This window comes from Tachyglossus aculeatus, chromosome X3, assembly GCF_015852505.1.
Source record: "Tachyglossus aculeatus isolate mTacAcu1 chromosome X3, mTacAcu1.pri, whole genome shotgun sequence".
In the NCBI taxonomy this organism is placed as follows: domain Eukaryota; kingdom Metazoa; phylum Chordata; class Mammalia; order Monotremata; family Tachyglossidae; genus Tachyglossus; species Tachyglossus aculeatus.
Genome location: NC_052099.1, coordinates 19289892 through 19308189, shown reverse-complemented (window position 1 = coordinate 19308189; position 18298 = coordinate 19289892). Strand labels below are relative to the sequence as shown.

The window sequence follows — 18298 nt, the reverse complement described above, 5'->3', positions numbered from 1 at the left end:
AATAACAAAAAAATCATTTCATAACATCAGTTCCTTTCTATACCCCAGGTTGACATGGATCCATTTGGTAATTCAGTTAACCTTTGGGTGAGAATCTTGGGCCAGCTGTGCTCTTGTCTTTCAGACAAATGCTTTCCTGGTCTGTCGAAAATGACATTTGGGATGGAATCGAGAGTCTTACGAACAAGGATGTTCCTTTAAAAGAACAACATCCTTTCTTTTTGCTTGTCTTATATGCTATTGATCTGTCTTCAACCCATAGGACGACATGGACACATCTTCCCCAGATCACCCCACCTCCATCTGTAATAGTTCTGGTAGTGTATCCATAGAGTTTTCTTGGTAAAAATATGGAAGTGGTTTACAATTGCCTCCTTCCGCCCAGTAAACTGGAATCTCCACCCTCTACTCTCTCCCAAGCCGCTGCTGCCCAGCACCGGTGAATTTTGACTTGTAACAGATTGTCTTCCACTCGCTAGCCATTGGCCAAGCTAGGAACGGAATGGGTACGCCTGTGTTTGATTCTCCCTCCCATTATTGAGACTGGTAGAATACTGACAACTCTCCAGGTATGACCCTGAGAGTGATAACATCCTGCCTACTCTTTTATAACCAAGAGAATGAATGCGCATTTATATATTTATTTGGCAGGTACAATGTTCTACTGAGTTTTGCTTGTTGTTTCTTATCTCTATTTCATTGCATTTTTATATTGAAAAATACTTCTGCCTCCCCTCCTCCTAGACTGTGAGCCCCTTTGGGGCCAGAGACCATGGCTAATGATCACCTATGTATTTTTTCTTAGTGCTTAATTTAGTGCTTTGCATACAGTAGGGGCTTAATGAATTCAATTGCTGCAGACTATTCTGATGGCACCTCATGTTGAACTATCTGCTCTCATTTCCACATATAATCCTGCACAAGATTTGTTGTGTGTGTGTGTGTGTGTGTGTGTGTGTGTGTGTGTGTGTGTGTTTATTTCAGTTTAAGAGACTGAGAAAAAAGGAAGTTAGGTTGTTTTGTGGGGTACAAAGTGTTGCCCTCAACATGGTATAATTAGGTAATTATGCATGCAAGGTTCTGCTGGAAAATGGAGTGGATAATCACTCCAGATTTAGGGTGTAATCAATCAATCATATTTATTGAGCTCTTACTGTGTGCAGACCACTGTACTAAGCGCTTGGGAAGTACAAGTTGGTAACATATAGAGACAGTCCCTACCCAACAGTGGGCTCACGGTCTAAAAGGGTGTAAGTATTTTAATGGAGCTTTAACTAACATTCAGGTCAGATTGTTTGACAATTTGCCAGGGTTCATAAAAATGAGTAATTCTAGTCCACATTTTTCCTGGATTTCTGCTACGACACAAGTGAGTCTGAAATGATTTATGGTTTGGGGTGGAAATTGTGGAAAAAATGACGCTGTGGCATAGTTTCAGGATGAAAGGAGAACATGTATTACCAGTTTCAGCTGAATGACACTTTCTTTTCTGTTTCAGTTAACCGAAAGCCTCTGTGAATTCAAGGATAAGAAGGGTACATTATTTAGAACAGTTTCTGCAAAACTCCACCAAGTCACTTGGAAATCAACCAATTTTATTCCTGCCCAGGAAAAATAAGAAGGGCAATAAAATCCTTGAGGGAAGTGATCCTGTCTTCTATCTCTATTGTACTTTTTCCAGACGTTTAGTTCAGTGTCCTGAATATAGGTAGATAGTAAATATACAGGACATTATGGTGTACCCCAGGATCCTAACAGGAACTTTCGAAAGATGAATTTCAAGAAAATATATACTGAAATGAAGAGATTGGGAAAGAGAAAGCCAGAAGGTTATCAGATTTTCAGCTAAAAAGGAAAGTTTCACTTGTATTAAGAAAAAAGTTTGTTTTAAATGTATTTGTGGAGATAAGGTTGGACACAGTTCCTGTCCCGCAGAGGGCTCACAATATTATTTTACAGATGAGGTAACTGAGGCACAGAGAAGTGAAGTGACTTGCCCAAGGTCACACATAAGACAAGCGGCAGGGCTGGGATTAGAACCCAGGTCCTTCTCATTCCCAGGCCCATTCCCTTCCCACTAGTCCATGCTATTTTAGTTGAGAAGGAGGTAGTGTAGTTTAGTGGAGAAAAAATATAGAATTAGGGCTCAGGCCCTAGTCCTAGTTCACCCCGTGACCTGCTGGGTAACCTTGGGCAAGAAACTCAACTTCTGGACCTCTCATTTTGGAGATCAACAGCATCAGACAAATCACCCAGGAAAACAGGCATGGCAAGAAACATCAGTAAGACTATATTATGTGCTTAACATCAACATGTTTTTTTTTTTTTTTCCTGAGACACTTGGGCCTGGTTCAAAAGGCAACGAGTATTTTCTCTAGAAAAGTTTATGTTCCTTGGTGTTATGACATACGATTAACCCATTCAACATCAGGAAACCTAGAAATGAAATCTCTTTTTTCCTTTTTCGGTTTGAAATGTATCATACGCCTCTGTCGAGATCTTTGCATGCATGTTGAATTTGAACTTGACACCAACCCACTTGTGCTCAGTTTTCATGTGCTTCTTTTCATCAGTTTCTTCTTTGTATTCTAAAAATGTCACACTATAATTAAGTGAATTAGGCTTAGGTATATTGCTTCAATTATCCTGATAGGAGAATGTTTCAAAACTGAAATTAAGAAAAGGACATTTTACAAGTTAGACACAAGCACAATGTTCAAGTGGCACATTTAGAGAATCTTTCTAAGTCTCCTGAATAGAAACAGACAGCTTGAACACATAAGCAATAGATGGATGGATAGTAGTTCGATTTGACCATCCTCCTGCTTGGATCCTGCAATGGACCATATTGACTCAGTCAGCTAGATGCAGCCAATTTGGCCAGATCATCAGGGAATCATGGGTTGTTCTTAGTGGCAGTGACCTATTCTCTCACATGATTTCATGATAGCAGAGATAACTTTCTAAACACATTAAAGGTTTTTGCCCGCAAACATTTGTCATTGCAAGATAACAGAGTGGGCAGACATGATTCCTGCCCACCAGGGGCTTTCTTTCTCCTCCAGCAGCATGGCCTAGTGGAAAGACCAAGGGCTTGGGAGTGAGAGGATCTGGGTACTAATCCCAGCTCCAGTACGTGCCAGCTGTGTGACCTTGGACAAGCTATCTAACTTCTCTGTGCCACAGTTACCTCACATGTAAGATGGGGATTCCGTATCTGTTGCCCTTTCTCTTCGGACTGTAAACCCAAAGCTACCCCAGAGCTTGGCACAAAGTAAGTGCTTAACAAATTCCATTTATCATTATTATTATTATTATTTATACCAGCTTGTGTTTTCACCCTTCATCCTCCTAACTGTCTTGATCCCCCTCTCCAACCTATTGCTCATGATCATTTATTAGCACTGAATTCCCTTGGCTCTAAAAATCTGCCAAACTTCTAACCAACCCTAGATTGCCCAAGAATCAACGTCCCCATTTAGAAGCATTTCATCATGCCTTCCCATCACCCCTTCAGCTGGGGCTGAAGTTGCAGAGACACAAGAATATCTGAGAAGACGCAACAGCTCTTTCCAGCTCGTGAGGCTTGTGATTTTACGTCACGATTATCATCCCCCAGCCAAGAAGCCCATTACAGAATATCTGTAAGTGGCAGTTTGGACTAGAGTGACAACCCCTAGGACAGGAGAAGAATGCTTTGAAAATCATGAACTGTTTCTTATTAACATACTGTTCCCTGAAAAATGATTTTTTGAGGGCTTTTTTGAATCATTTGCCTGGCTCAAGTATGCAAAGGTAGATCTTACTGTAACTTTGTCCTGATTCAGGAAGATTGAGACATTGCAAATTCTATTAACTGCACTATTATCTTATTTATTAGATTACTATGGATTTGCCCCTTTTCAGTGTTTGCCGTACCTAATAAGGCTAAGCTCCTTATCTTGTTCTCTGAGATTTTTTTTATTTGCTTATTCCTTTCCTCAAACTACACTGTTATCATTATTATTTCAGCTTGTTTACGCTTTTAGGAACAACTGAACATTTAGAGATAGACATTTGTGGAGCACCATTGCTAAAAAGGGATTAGGATCCAAATTTGATTTTTTTTTTGTCTCCTATTCTTTAAATTTGGAAGAAAATGAAAGTTGAAAGACAGGGTTCTTATAAATGCCACAGACTTTAGAAAACTAATTTCAAGGTTTGGCAAACGTGGCTGCAAGCAAGCGTAATAAGAATCATGGTCTTCAGTGCTGATTTCACTGGGGTAATATGAAATGGTATCCCCAACCTTGTTCATTTAGGTCTCTGACAAGACAAGAGGGTTTCCAATCAGGACTGAAGAGCTCCAGAATGGCAGCAGGTTTTGGTTCTGTAGCTTTTGAAACCTGTAGCTTCTTGATTTCTTGGTTTCCAGTCTTCTAAGATCCCTGGATCATTTCTGCCTTCCTTCTGACTATGAAATCTTTGCCCTTACTTTGAAAAGAATTAAAGAGAATAAAGGGATGAGCTTTATTTCCTTAGGGTGATGAGTTTTCTACCCAAATATTTCTTGAGTATGTGTATTTCCAAATTGCATGTCTTGTAGGCAAGAGGAGTTATCTTCCCACCCCTCCAGCCGCCCTCTCCCCGACACCGCGCTCCCCCCCCCAAAAAAAAATCCTGATTTGCTAAGGGCTCTACCTAGTCTGATTCACTTTCACCTTTATTTAACTTTCTCATTTGATCTCTGCTAATGAGACAGACTAATACACAGACAGAAAATAGAGAATGAGTCAGAGAAAAAGGCCGAGTCATAAAGAATAATTTATAGAAAAATAGATTATGAAAGAGGTGGGAGTGGGAGGAAAGAGAGTGTGAGAGACACACAGAATGAGAGAAAAGAGAAACAGTCAGAGAAGCAGGCAAAAAGAGACAGAGCAAGTTACAGAGATGAAGTCAGAGGTGTGTGTATGTGTGAGAGAGAGGGAGAGAGAGAGGGAGTGAGGGAAGACTTCAGGACACAGTGAAGTAAAACATTTTGCTAGGCTGTTCCTTCAACACCAAAGCTCTGAAGACCACCTCCAGGAGAGAAAGACCACCAGGCCACAATTTCTGGGCTCCCAGCAGCCCTTTCTCCAGCCCAGCCAAAAGAGGACCCAGAGGCAGCTTGAGTTTGGTAAACCATATTGGGTATTTTGTAGCTGCAGCTATAGATATTGTGACTGTTTTTGCTACTGGACTCTGGACAACTGAGTGGTGAAGAACCTGAAATCCTACTTCTCTAGTCTTGACAGTTTGGTATAATGTTGGTTTATTTTTTACCATTTCATCTTTCCTCATGTTTCTGTCTGTCACTAACCTTCCCTGACTTGATCTTAGATCGTGAGCCCCTTGGGGATCAGGAATTGTGTTTACTTTTCATCTATGCAATTGATTTTCCAAGTACCCTGCACACTGAACAACTTGATACATAGTGTTTAAATGAATGGTTCAGAGAGAATGAGTGAAGTAACAGTGTTCTTTCCATTTGAAAACGACAGTCCTGATGGTACGGGTTCTAATTAGTGTGTTTAAATTATGTGTCAGGGGTTCTTTTTGCATTCCTTCCATTGGGTTTGCTGTATTCATGTCCTTTCAGCTCACCATACAGCAAGAACCTGGATCCCTTCTTATGATCCATTCGCCACACATGTCCATCCCAAGAGAGCTTCATGTGGTAAGCATCATTTCAGTAATGGTCGACCGGCAGCATTCCAAGATCTCACTGTGGGTAATCCCGTCTTGCCATGTAATGTGGCGTACCACTTAAAAGTGAAGCTTATGAAACTGTTCAAGAAGATGGATGTGAAATTTGTTTCATAAACCTGCTTACAATGACAGATACACTCTCTTTCCTAGAACACCAACAGAGCTAGGAAACAGCTTTCTGATGGGACTGCTTATGATGCTGTTTATGCAAAACTAGCTGGAAAGATTGATATGAGAGTTAGTCCCTTTCAAATTGGCTATACAGGCAACACTTACAAAGCTGTCACATTGCAACTTAGAGCTTGTAATGTGGCCTAGAAGAAAAAGCATAGTTAAAGTACCTAGGTTCTAATCCCAGTCCTTCCCTTGGCTTGCTGTGATACTATGGAAAAGTCACTAGCTCTTTCTAGGCCTCAGTTTTCTTATCTTTAAAGTGGGAATATTGTCAACTCTTTCTACCTCTTAGACTGTGAAGGAAAGACACTTTGAATGATCTTTAAAGTACTCAATCACCTTGCCCCCTCCTACTTTGCGCCGCTAATCTCCTACTACAACTCATTCGGCATATGTTGCTCCTCTAATGCTAACCTTCTCACTATAACTCAGTCTTTCCTATCTCATCCCCGTCCTCTCTTCCACATCTTGCTTCTGGCCTGAAGCACCTTTCCTCTTCATATCCAACAGAGAATTATTCTCCACCCCTTCAAAGCCTTATTGAAAACATATTTCCTCCAAGAGGCTTTCCCCGACTAAGCCCTCTTTTCCTCTTCTCGCACTCCCTGCTGCTTCGCCCTAACTTACTCCCTTTATTCAACCCTCTCCCAGCCCCACAGCACTTATGTACATATCTGTAGTTTATTTATTTATATTAATGTCTGTCTCCTCCTCTAGACTGCAAGCTCATTGTGGACAAGGAATATGTCTGTTTATTGTTGTATTGTACTCTCCTAAGCACTTAATGCAGTGCTCTGCACACAATAAGCTGTCAAGAAATATGAATGACACTGATCTGTGTATCCTGTGTCTGCACCATTCATTCATTCAATCATATTTATTGAGCACTTTGTGCAGAGCACTGTACCAAGTGCTTGGGAAGTACAAGTTGGCAACATATAGAGATGGTCCCTACCCAACAGAGGGCTAACACCAGAACTTAGTATGTAGTAAGCACTTAATAAATTTCATCATAATTTCTAGTAATCAAAAACTAAAATTTATAGAGCACCCTCTATGTTCAGGTCTCTGTATTAAATTCTTGGGAAAGTATAAATGGAGTAGACATGATCCCTCATGGAATTTACCACCTAGCAGGGGAGGACACTAAAATAAATGACAGAGAGGAGGAAGCAAGAGAAAACAACATATGTGCATATATGCTACAGGAGTTGTGAGTGCTTAAGTGCTTAGGTGGTATAGTATGGCTGAAATGGCAGTTGGGGGATATAAAATGCAAATATTTAAGACTACTCAGGGAAGACCACCTAAGGAAATTTGATTTTACAAGGTCTGTAATAATGAACTATGTTGTCTATCTGATATGAAGAGGGAGAGAGTTCCAGGCAAGGTGTGAGCAAGGGGTCTTTGCTGGAAGAGATGAGTATGAAACACATTGAGAAGCACTGACTGTGCACAAAGCACTGTTCCAAGTGCTGGGAGAGAATACACTGGGGTGAATTAGAAATTTTCTCTGCCCCTCTGGTGGCTCATATCTACCCTCTTGAGGTGAACGTAAACCAAATATAATATCCCACTTTAGATAACAAGAACAAATGAAAAAACATATATAAATGAGGAAATTCTATTCATCCAACCAATTTCTTCTTCAATGTTTTGTTCTTTCTGAAGGACCAGAGCCCTCTCTGGACTTTAAGGACTTTAACAACCAAGATAGAAAACAAGAAAACACTGCATTTATTTTCTTCCCACATTTCTATTTCCTGACTTTAATCCCAAAATGGTATTGCGTGCTGGGGATAAAAAGTAATTCACCTTCTATTTCAGGTGGTCCCAGAGATCGAATTGAGTTAAATGATGTGCTCTGATTTTTGTGCTGTCCATTATTGGTTTACGTGGATTTTCCTGAGGGGAGTAAGCCCACTCACAGCAAGATTGCAAGTTAGTGTTCCAAGCTTTAAAGATCTACAGCTTGGTTATTTAGAAACTTAGGAAAAGAATAACTTTTTTTTTAAGAAAATGGTGTTCATAAGGATACAGTTAGTACTGTAAGAATGCGGTAGTTATGTTTTTCAAGAACTTCATGTTATGAAAAAATATGTTATAGTAACTACTGAGTCTATGGAAATTAATGAAGTATGAGATTGATAGTTTGAAGACAGTCCTTCCATGACTAACAATTTGTAGACAGTCCTAAATTATTCTGATATCGACCAGTAGTAGAACGCTGCATAGGGAACTCACTGTGATCTGATTGTCTGAGCTGGGATGGGAAAGAAATGGGGTTAAAGTTCCCCAACAATTTGGATGCCTGAACTAAAACTCTCAAAATGTCTCAGGCCTTCAGCAGACTGTGAATTTAGCCTGTTTTATCCCCAGTGTAGAAGTCCAAGACTTTAAAATTAACAGAATGTTAGTTAGAACCCAGTACAGAAACCACAATTTGGTGCTATGTAAAAGCGTAATATGTGTAATATCACCAAACAAACTAAACTTTGTTGATGGAGGTAATCCTCTGTGAACCACTCCCTAATTGTCTTTACACTAAAAGAATATTCAGGTGTACAATCCGGTGAAATCAACATTTAAAAGATGGAATTTGTGCAGCAAAAGCACAATGAAAATATTATCTTGGTTCAGAACCAAGTTGAGTGCAGTGCCATATGACAAAAATGAAAAGCCAACTATAGCAAAGTTGTCCATTCTTCCAAGACCTCACTAATCACAGGCCAAAGCATAACTGAGTCCAATTAATGGTAATTGACCAGAGACAGCACCAAAATTCCATCTGCTCCGGGCAATAAAGTTGTTTGAGTTTGGGCAGCATTAACATTTCTATAAGTTCACCTCATGTTCTCCCTCACATTTTAAGGTCCATTTCAATTTGTCAAAACAATTATGATCCTTCTCTTCTTAGTTTCTGCAGTTTAAAGCAAACATACTTCTTAATATTTACAATGGACTCCTATTCTCATGACGTATTGAGTGAGACACCTTTATGGAACTAAAATGGCTTAGATAGAATGGCCATGATGTATCAGGGCCAAGTGGTCCTTCTGTCTGTCAAGTATGAACTGACGGAACCGTAATCAAGTGAGAGCTTACTCTACATCTGATCTTCTGCCACACACTTTTCAATTAGACTCGCCATAGTGGAAATTATTGGCATTCTACTAGAAAGAAGGTTTATCCAGAAGTTTAATGTTCTATGCACTAGGGTCCAGACCCCAAAACATTTTGATACTCACCCCCATCCCCCACAATACTTATGTACATATTGGAGAAGCAGCATGGCTCAATGGAAAGAGCCCAGGCTTTGGAGTCAGAGGTCATGGGTTCAAATCCTAGCTCCGCCAATTGTCAGCTGTGTGACTTTGGGCAAGTCACTTAACTTCTCTGGGCCTGTTACCTCATCTGTAAAATGGGAATTGAGATGTGAGCCCCCCGTGGGGCAACCTGATCACTCTGTAACCTCCCCAGTGCTTAGAACAGTGATTTTCATATAGTAAGTGCTTAATAATTGCCATTATTATTATTATTATGCTATCTATATACTTTGTTGATTCCTCAACTTGTAATTTGTTTTAGTATCTGACTCCACCACTAGATGGTAAGCTTCTTGTGAACAGTGATCGCACCTACCAACTTTATTGTACTGTCCCGAGTGCTTGGGACAGTGCTCTGCACATGTAAGTGTTTAATAGACATCATTGGTTGATTGATCGAGTGATTAAAGATTTCTATACTATTGGAATAGCTCCATTGCTTCTTGATTTACTCATTCCTTAAACATATGTAGCTTTGCATTTCTTCAGGATTTGGGTGCTGTCTACTTAAGCATATATATTTGTAGAAATTGGCATGCATTATCACAAACTACAGGAATTAGCATATTTGAAAAATAGGCACAGAAACTGGAATTTACGGACTTTTTCATTTAAATTGGTAGTGCAAGTGTATACATTTTCTAAAATGAAAATAAAACCCTTCTGAAAATCTAAATGAAGTTCAGGAGAGGAGAAATCTTGATAATTATTGTTGAGTTTCTTAAATAATAGACAAAATAAACATGGCATGGTGCTCCAGTTGACTTAGAAAAATGTGTCCAACCAGCTCTACCATCAAACAAAATAATCACGTTGGCCGAGTGGAAAGAGTAAGAGTTTGGGAGTCAGAGGACCTTGGTTCTAATCTCTGCTCTGCCACTTGTCTGCTAGGTAAATTTGGGCAAGTCACTTAACTTTTCTGTGCCTCGAGTTTATTCATCTGTAAAATGAGGATTAATTCCTAATTCTTCCTACTTAGACTGTGAGCCCCATATGGGACATGGACTATGTATGACCTGATTATCTTGCATCTACCCCATGCTTAGTGCAGTGTAAGCTCTTAACAAATATCATATTTAATTAAACAATCATTTGTGGTTTTATCGTGCATCTACTGAAACACTGAACTAAGTAAGAGAATGCATTTAAGGAGTCAAAAGCAGGTTAATATGGATTCTAGGTAATCACAGGGGAATGATCCATCTTTAACTGTGAATGTTTTGCAAGTCTTTGAAACTGTTTAGTTAATTGACTAGACGTCATTTTGAATTTTCATTTATTGGTCAGCATTCTTCATTGTTTCATTGGAAACCAGCCCTGCTTTATTTAGTTGGCCCATTCCAATGTGTCTGTTTCATGGCCAAGGCCATATCTGACAATGAATTTGACTTGTAAACAAAATAAGATTTGCAGTTACACTTTCTGCTTATGCGTGCACGTAGTAACTTAGTATATTTACTTCATGATGCTTGTTTATATTTTTTATGTCACAGTAAAATGTTTAGGAAACACACAATGGTATTTTTAGAACCCATAGAGACTATCAGAACTCAAATACAAACACTGTGAGAATATTTTTTTTTCCAAATGCAATGTTCACTGACTAAATAGAAATTCCAAACATTTATGAGCCCTAGAGAGAGAAATAGCTTAAGGTTTAAATATATTTACATCCGTGTGGTCCAAACTGCCATTATGGTTTCTTTTTCATTTGTATCTATCACTTGCCGTTAGAAATCTGTGTTTTGAATTTCAGGAATGTGGAGTGAAAGGTAATGAGGAACAGTGTAGCCTTGTGGAAAGTGCACATCTCTGTGAGTCAGAAGACCTGGATTCCAATCCTGGGTCGCAACTTCCCTGCAGTGTGACCTTGGGAAATAACTTGTTAGCTCTGAGGCAGTTTCTTCATCAGGAAAATGGGGATTCAATACCTATTTTCCTTCCTACTTAGACTGTGAGCCCCATGTGGGACAGAGACTGTCTCTGTATCCAACCCAGTAATCTTGGACTCCAGGCAATGGTACAATGGTTGGCACATAGTAAGTGTTTAATAAATATCTCAATTATTAGGTAATGGAGACTTGGTATCTTTAATTTGGAATCTCAGGTTATTCATTCAATCATATTTATTGAGCGCTTACTGTGTGCAGAGTACTGTACTAAGCGCTTGGGAAGTCCAAGTTGGCAACATATAGAGGCGGTCCCTACCCAACAGCAGGCTCACAGTCTAGAAGGGGAGACAGATGATGAAACAACACATATTAACAAAATAAAATAAATAGAATATGTACAAGTAAAATAGAGTAGTAAATAGGTTATGGCATATGTTTATGGGTTATATTGGTTTGTTTGTGAGGATCTATTTAAAAATAGGCCTCAAATAATCAATTTATTATTGAGTGTCCTTTGGGTGCAGAGCATTGAACTAAGCAGCGTGGCTCAGTGCAAAAGATCCCGGGTTTTGGAGTCAGAGGTCATGGGTTCAAATCCCAGCTCCACCAATTGTCAGCTGTGTGACTTTGGGCAAGTCACTTAACTTCTCTGTGCCTCAGTTCCCTCATCTGTAAAATGAGAATGAAGACTGTGAGCCCCACATGGGACAACCTGATCACCTTGTAACCTCCCCAGCGCTTAGAACAGTGCTTTGCGCATAGTAAGCACTTAATAAATGCCATTATTATTATTATTATTATTAATATCATAAGCACTTAGGAGAGTAAAATAGAGGTAATGGATACAATCTTTGTACTAAAGGGGTCTAAAAATCTAGCAAGATTGTGTCGATTTCCTTCATAAAGGGTCAGTGTTCATTGCCTGTCATATAATTTTTATTTTTAATTGGTCTTCCCTTAGCCACTTTAGCATCTCTGTCAACTCTTTAGTATTTCATTTTAACACATATCAGTGTAATCAAACTAAATGCACATCACTGAATTAATTTAGAAAAAAAGGTAGAAAAAGAAATTCAATGCAACAGAATCACCCGTTGGTAGATTCCCTTGAAGTCTGAGCAGATGTTTTAATTAAGACTGGCTATGAGATAAATTATTCCACAGTGTAAATTAATAAATAGGCAATCATGGAAGAAATTTAATTTAAATATTTACCTGACCATCAGTGCTTTTTTTTCTCTCTTTAAAATTAGGGAAAAAAAGAGATGTGCTAGAACTATCTCTTTTTTTTTCTGGGGGAAAATAAGGAAATATTTTTGTTTGTTCCTGGTAATATGTTTCCTTTTTCACCAGTTTCTCAGGACTAGGGGGATTGCCTGCTTTATCGCACATTTATTTCCATAGACAAAAAATGCTCAGTTATTTTTTCCTGCTGAAAAGAAAATAAAACAGAGTACCAATGCCAACACTCACTAAGGAAATAGGATAAACAGAATGAATCTACTTAATTCTAATCAAACATAAGTTACTTTTGGTAACCAAAATGGGAAATTCATTTTGAAAACTGGAATGAGAATCTAATTCTATTTTCTCTCTCAATGCTCTTCTGTTAGCTAAATCTGTACAAGTTGCAGTGCTATTAGGAGACCTGACCACTCTGTGACATTGAAAGTTGGAGGAAATATTTCATTTATTTATTATCATTTTTTTACAATCAATGAAAAGCATTATGCAACAGGTTTTTCTAGAGAGACACACCTAATTATCAATTAAATAGATTCTTACTCTCCTAAGAACTGGAGTAGAACAGATAATAAGTAGATGGAATTTGTTATTGTATGAAGATATACAGGACGTCAATAGGGCATCCAAGGCCATGTAGATAAATTCATGATCAATAAAAGTTATTGGATAGAAAGTTAAAGTGACCATAAGGTTATAGGTCAACTTTGAAGTCCTTCTCCAAGTATCCTATCATGCCATAGTCAGAAACAAGATTGTTGAATTGGCTAGTCCATCTACGTGACAGAGTTTGACAGTTCTTAGGTTTTTATGTTCTCTTTTGGTGGACTTTTGAAAGCAGTTGAAAAAAATGATACAAATAAAAGAAACAAAAAGACCTTCAACATTATTCTTCCAGTGCTGTAGGGAACAGTTGAAGATTTTCACTCAGTATCTTTGAACCAGCATGAGAATTTCATTGTGATCGTTCATATCATCCCACAATCCACACACACACAACACACACATGCACACATAAACACACACATGCGTAATTATATAAGTACAAATAAAACTCTGCTTATGTCAGAAAGAGAAAAGGACATTTTCAAGTGAATAGGCTTCTGAGGCTATGTTGTAGAAAAGCATCCTGTTTGTAACCATTAGAGGTAATGGTTTTTAAGAAGCAAATGGATAATAATAATAATTATAATGATGGCATTTGTTAAGTGCTTACTATGTGCCAAGCACTGTTAGGCCCTGGGGTAGATACAAGATGATCAGGTTGTCCCACATGGAGCTCACAGGCTTCATCCCCATTTTGCAGATGAGGGAACTGAGGCACAGAGAAGTCAAGGACTTGCCCAGAGTCACACAGCTGATCGGTGGTGGAGCTGGGATTAGAACTCATGACCTCTGACTCCCAAGTCTGTGTTCTTGCCACTAAGCCATGGTGCTTCTCTAAGGATGGGGATAGTTAAAGATTTCCATTCTTAACCTTACATCTTTTCTCAAGCTGCTAACTCAGTAGAAAGAAATACGTGAAGATGAAACAATTCCCTTATTATTCTCCTGTCCACATTTCCTTACCCTACTTCTCCAAGTTCTCCCTTTATCCTTCTTCCTCTTCTCCCTCTCCTACCTTCTGCTTAGGCTTTGAACCTTATGTAACAAAGGTACTTTGCCTGACTTGTTTATCTTGTACTACCCCAGAACTTAGTACAGTGCTTGACACATAGTAGGTGCTTAAATACCATTATTATTATGATTATCATTATTATTATTTCTAAGCTTTTCATTAGGTACTTAGACCAAGGTAGAGCATCGCCACAGACCTGATCTTCAGAAGCCACACAAAGTGGGAGCTAATGACAACTAGCAATGTGGTCTATTGGATACAGCACAGGTCTAGGAGTCTGTGGCCTTGGGAAAGTCACTTCACTTCTCTGTGTCAGTTATCTTATTCGTAAAATGGGGATTAAGACTGTGATTTAGCTCATATCTATCTACTTCCTTGATTTCTACAGTGTCTGGTGCATAGTAAGCACTTGACTAATACCATAAAATGAAAACAAACACAAAAAACTGGCAGTTTTTTGGGTTCAGAACAAGCGCTATGCTTCACACAAGAGAGAAGAGAGTTTAATGTTCTTCACTTTCAATTTTAAAGACTTGATTCTCCACAGAGCACATTGAGATATAGAACATAGCCAGAAGCGTTTTGTGCATTAAGATGAGATATTCTATATCCTTTTACCTCTACTGGAGATAATGCTTATGGACATTTTGATTTTATTTTGAACAATGTAAGCTTTGGATTTTTTTGTGCGAGAAATTTTGAGAAAGGGACAAAAGTGGCTTGGCATTAAAAAACATAGAGTGAGGAAACAGAACTGGATCAGCACTAATAGCCAAAGATGAAAAATTGGAATATGGTATGGAAAGCAGAGAAGAGAATGAGATAAGATTAGAGTGGGAAACAGCCATGATTGGTTAAACATAAAAAAAAAATAGGGGAATTATTTGGACGACAGAAAATCTACTCAGGATTTTAATTTTCAGCTATTTGTGTGCCCATTTTCTCTTTGTCGTTTTAGATTAAACCAGCGAAATGCCCCTTCATATAGAGACACAAAGCTCAGAGAATTAAATCCTATGTATGTGTAATTGTTTCACAACACAATTATGCTGTTTGATTGCTAGAATGAAAAAGTCAAAAGATGCCTGTAACCAACTAGTCTCTGAATGAGCTATCTCCCTCAGCCCAGAAAGGGAAAGAAGGAACAAGCTTTTCCCATATCCCAGTATATTTATTCCACTTTTGGAAGTTCACAATGGCAGCAAGGTGCCACTCCCAGTTCCCCATCTAGTCACAGATTCTTAAAAAAAACCCAAAAAACAACCACCACAGTCTCTGGAATAGTCCCTTTAATAACAATTCCAACCTACTTTGTCTTACAAACTTACCTTTTCACATTTAATAATGTTCAACAACATTCAGTACTTAATAAGATTCAGTGATCTAAATTTCTATCTCAGGTGGCAGTATGCATCTTCATTTAAGATAACCAAAAATATCCTGCAGGGCCAATCTGCCTTCCAATTTAGAAACTAGTTAAATTGAAACAGTATCTTGTCTCTATCATATGTGTACCTTGAATATGGAGTAGATGTGCTGTCAAAATAGCTTTGAAGATGGGAGAGAGCAGATGTCTGATAGATACAAGGGGGGAGGGTGTTCCACGCCAAACAACTGAGCTGAAGATCTAAGTGGAAGGCCGACAGTGGAGAGATGAGAATGAGAGGATAGTACCAAGTGTTTTGGAAAATTCAGTACAGTCAGTAGACAAGATCCCTGCCCGCAAGGGTGTTACAATATAATCAGTGTTATCGTACCAGCTGAAGCAATAATAATGATTGTTTTTGTTAAGCGCTTACTATGCGCCACACACTTATTCTAAGTGCTGGAATCAATTTGTTGTATTTATTGAGTGCTCACTGAATATGAAGCGCTGTACTACAACTAGGGAAAATACAACAGACACACATTCTTTGCCCAAAGCAAGCAGCGTGGCATAGCAGATGGTTCATGGGCCCTGGAGTCATAGGACCTGGGTTCTAATCCCAGCTCTGACACTTGTCTGCTGTGTGACCTCAGGCAAGACATTTCATTTCTCTTTTCCTCAATTTCCTCACCTGTAAAGTGAGGATTCACTACTGGTTTTTTTTTTTCTTTCTGGGATAGGGACTTTGTCAGAACTGATTATATTCTATATAACCGAGCACTTTGAATAGTGTTTGGCACAAAGTAAGTACTTAACAAATACCACCTAGGGAGTTTGCCATCTTGTATTTCAACCAGTAGTGTCTACTGAGTGCCTATTTTGTGCAGAGTCCTGTATTAAGCAGTTGGATGACCACAACAGAACTACCAAACATGATCCCTGCTCAGGAAGTGTGAAAAAGCATTTGGATGAAAAAAACAAAAAACAAAAGCAGCAAAAAAAAAAGACACATCCTGTTTCAAATTGCATCTTCCACACAAGATTTGTGTATCCTCCCCCTGTCAAAAAGTTTCTCTCGTATTTTGATGCGTCTTCCACTATCATTTCTATGTCATTTTTATTTCTTTCACATATATTGACATGAATCTTCATACGGACATATGTATGTGAACCCTATGCAAGCAACATATTCATTCATTATGCAAGTTTCATATTCATTAGAAATTTTTGAACATCCCCCACCTTCCCGACTGCCTATGTGATGCTGATTGCATAAGCAATTATTAGAATTAACGAGCTCATCACTCACCTTCTTCATCATTTCATTTCTATGGAAAACAAATATTTTGACAGTGGTCTTCTGTGTTTGATTTTGCATGATCAAAAACTCAACTAACATAATGCTGTTTTTCTCCCTTTTAGCAAACATCTTGTGTTTTGTGTATCATTTGAGAAACCCCTTTAATAAGATGCCTGCAAAAATGTTTGTATTACGAGTTTTACTCTATTGCTAGAACTCTAATTTCTGAGGTCTCTTCTACCTCCTTTCTCAAGTAATATTATGAGGAAACCCCCTGATATCAATTTCATTTTCATTTTTCTTCAGATCATGTTGAACATCTCTGCACAAAATATCCTGAGCTCTTAATAGAATTCCAAAATACATCTGCTTGAAGAGTGTTCCCTTTCCTCAAAGATTAATTGATTTCCCAACTCTCAAGCAGCTCTTTCTGCATCAAATCATTTAATTTCTTCTTTAATTAAAAGTATCTGATTGATAGGTTCATATTACTGTTTCTTTTAGCAAATTATCTGTTCCTCCAAATCAAAATGATGTGACTGTTTCTGACATTTTACTGAATCTCTCTTTGCTTAGCCATTTACTTCTCAATATCACCTCAGTTGCCTTTCACTGCTTAGAACACTCAAATTATCTGTCAGGTATTGTTCATTATAATTCTGTGGACTTAATAATAATGATAACTGTGGTATTTCTTAAGTGTTTGCTATGTGCCAAGCACTGTATTAAGCGCTGGGGTAGAAACAAGAGAGGTCAGATGCAGCTCCTGTCCTACACTTTTCTCTCAGCGTGGCTTAGTGGCAAGAGCATGGGCTTGGAAGTCAGAGGATGCCGGTTCTAATCCCAGCTCTGTCACTTTGCTGTGTGACCTTGGCAAACCACTTAACCTCTCTGTGCCTCAGGGACCTCATCTGTAAAATGGGCATTAAGACTATGAGCCCCATGGGGAGACAACCTAATTACCTCACATCTAGCCCAGTGCTTAGAACAGTGCGTGGCACGTAGTAAATGCTTAACAAATGCCACTATTGTTATTAAGTGGGAGTGAGAACAGGTCTTTAATCCCCATTCTATAAATGAGGTCACTGAGGCACAGAGTCGTGAAGTTAAACAGTGTTGCCTAGTGAAAAGAGATGGGCCTATGAATCAGAGGACCAGAGTTCTAATTCCTGCTCCTCCACTTTTACCGTGGACATGTCACCTAACTTCTCTGTATCTCAGTCAGTTCCTTCATGTGCAAAATATGGATTCAATACCAGTGTTTCCACCTACTTAGAATGTGTACCCCATGTGGGAACGGACTCCATTTTATCTACTCCAGAATTTAGGACAGTCCTTGGCATATAGTAAGTCCTTAACAGAAGCCACAACCATCTTTTTTATTGTTATTATTAAGTGACTTGCCCAGGTCACACATGATGCACTTCCTGTTCTTCTCAGATTATTTCATCCTCTTTCATCTTTCTTCATTTTTTCTTTTAATTGTTGTCACATACCTATTTATTTTCCTATCCAAATTGTCTCATATTCCATTCTCCAAATTGTTTCACCTCATTCTCACCATTGTTACCTGTCTATATTTTGCCAAAATTTTCCACCACTCCCAAGCATCATTAAATGGCAGTAGTTCTCCTTGGTTTTGTAATTATTCAT

General features: G+C 38.6%; 1 non-coding gene across 1 annotated transcript; it reads right to left on the bottom strand.

The window, feature by feature from the left end:
* Positions 1-449: 449 nt before the first annotated feature.
* LOC119949015 lies at positions 450-587 on the bottom strand. The gene has a single exon (XR_005457113.1). It is a non-coding gene; the product is annotated as a small nucleolar RNA SNORA7 (small nucleolar RNA).
* Positions 588-18298: the final 17711 nt, after the last annotated feature.